The sequence below is a fragment of the Elephantulus edwardii genome, unplaced genomic scaffold (genome assembly GCF_000299155.1).
Source record: "Elephantulus edwardii isolate Elephantulus edwardi_28Jun2011 unplaced genomic scaffold, EleEdw1.0 scaffold00149, whole genome shotgun sequence".
NCBI lineage: Eukaryota > Metazoa > Chordata > Mammalia > Macroscelidea > Macroscelididae > Elephantulus > Elephantulus edwardii.
The window spans coordinates 489463-491637 of NW_006399899.1; the positions used below are offsets into that span (position 1 = coordinate 489463).

The 2175-nt window shown below is 40.2% G+C and overlaps 1 protein-coding gene across 1 annotated transcript in view; it reads right to left on the bottom strand.

The window, feature by feature from the left end:
* Positions 1 to 2175, bottom strand: part of LOC102855540 (delta-sarcoglycan-like) — a gene marked incomplete at its 3' end in the record, with an annotated part of 449465 nt that overhangs the window by 442426 nt on the left and 4864 nt on the right. The gene's annotated exons all lie outside the window — the stretch shown is intronic.

A 2175-nucleotide genomic window follows, 5' to 3' on the forward strand; every position in this document is an offset into this window, starting at 1 on the left:
GGTCGTTCTCCAGGTTTCTTGGCACAACTTGGTGAGCACGTCCAGGGCAGCATCTGTTAACTGAAATATGTCAATTGGTATACCATCTATTCCTGGAACCTTATTTTTTGCCATTTCCTTCAAAGCAGCCTGAACTTCTTTCATCACCATAGGCTCTTGCTCATATGCTGTCATGTCAAATACCATCATGGTTACCCATCATGGACAATATTTGGTGGAGCTTCCAGATTGATTCAGGTTGGGCAGAAGGAGTGGCATCCACTTCCTAAACTAGATGCCTCTGGAAACTCTATAAACTCTAATAACCTACAGAAACATTGTTAGTTATAGAACAGAATTCAGGTCCTTTGTGTAAGGGTCACTATGAGTCTTATTTGACTTGATGACACTTACACTTTGTATATCACTCTTTGTCAATGTGCTGTATGAAGTAACCTGGGTTTCCATGATGCTGACCCTTGTGTCATTGGGGTATCAAATACCATAATGGTCTCCCAATGTGGAGAATGGTTGGTGGAGCTCCCAGGTGGAAAACAGGTTTGGAAGCAACAGTGGCATCCAATTCCTAAACCACATACCTCTGGGAACACTATGAACTTGGAGAAACAACAATAGTTATAGAAAGGCATTAGGTCTTGTTCATAGAGTCACTATTCGTAGTGCTTGACTCAACATCAACACTACCACCACCACAAATGACAATGGTTTGAATTTTGTGGTCTTAACAAATGGGAAGAGACATGGTGGTTCAGTGGTAAGCTTTTGTGTTAACTTTAGGTTTGTTTTGGCAAATGCGTTCCATGCAGAGCCACTGCCACATGCTAGTTGTTATGATCCTGAATGGGTATCATCAGACTAAAACATGTTGTTGATGCTGTTATATGCTGTCAAATCACAACTAACTCATAACCAACCCTCCAGTGGAGTTTCAGAAGGTGATTGCCCTTCTTTCTGCCATTGAGCTGCTTTTAGATTCAAACTGGGTATCTTTTGGTTGGCAGTACAGCTCCTTACAAATGAGCCACCGGAGTGCCCTAAAACAATAGGAGAAAATGTTTTGCATATTACTTAAAAACCAGTGAATGAAACTCCTATGGATCATAATGATCTGGTCCACAATTGAACGTGGGGATGGGACAGGATGGTATAGCTTTTCTTTTATTTCATATGGGCTGCCATGAATTGGGGTCATGATGAGCTGAGATCAAGGCAACAGCTGAAAACATTGGTAACAATGAATGGAAACAGTACTAAATTGAAACTTAGTAGATTTATTTACTACAATAGTTATAAATAGATATAATTTACTGAGGATCAGCCATGTGCCCAGAATTGATCAAATACTTGACATCAATTTTCCAATTTGACTGGTCTATAAAAGGGCACTCTCCAATTAATAAACACACGCTGAATCCCTATTGTATGCCAAACACTGAACTGGCACTGCAAAGATAATCCCTGTGCTTGAGAAATTCTTGGGGTGATTGGGGTAATATATCTGTTTCAGAAAACCTTGCTGTCCACTTTAGCTTCATCATCTGTAAAATGAGAATGCCTGATGAGATGACTCCGAAGGTTTCTGCTTCATCCAACAATAAATGATTTTACATGTCCTGGGCTAAGAGATCATGCTGTCTATCAATAACTCCCCTAAGTCTCTTAAATTTTGTCACTTAATAACCTCTTATGCTAAATGATAGTGTAGAAAATAAATATCCACAGTAGTGGGAGAGGTCTTGGAGGCCAGGTTATTTGAATTGGGCTGCTAGATGTTGGCAGGAACAGAAGGCCCTGAGTGCTCTATCAAAAAAGCCAAGAAAGAGGCTATAATACAAAAACATTGTAATATTCAACCCTGCATGCTGAAACTGAGAAGGACCTGAAGTGCTTGCTGCAGAAGATCAAGAACTGCAGCCTTCAGTATAAACTGAAGCTCAGTATCAAGAATACAAAGATTCTCACCACTGGGCCGATTGGCAGCATTGTGATGTATAATGAAAAGATTGAGACTGTAAACAGCTTTAGTTTACTTGGCCCCACTATCATTCCTCTTAGCACCAGCAGTCAGAAAATAAAAAAAGACATACTGAATTGGGAAAGTCTGCTGTTAGAGATCTCTCCAAAGTACTGAAGAGCAATGATGTCAGTGCAGAGACTAAGATGCACCAGATACAT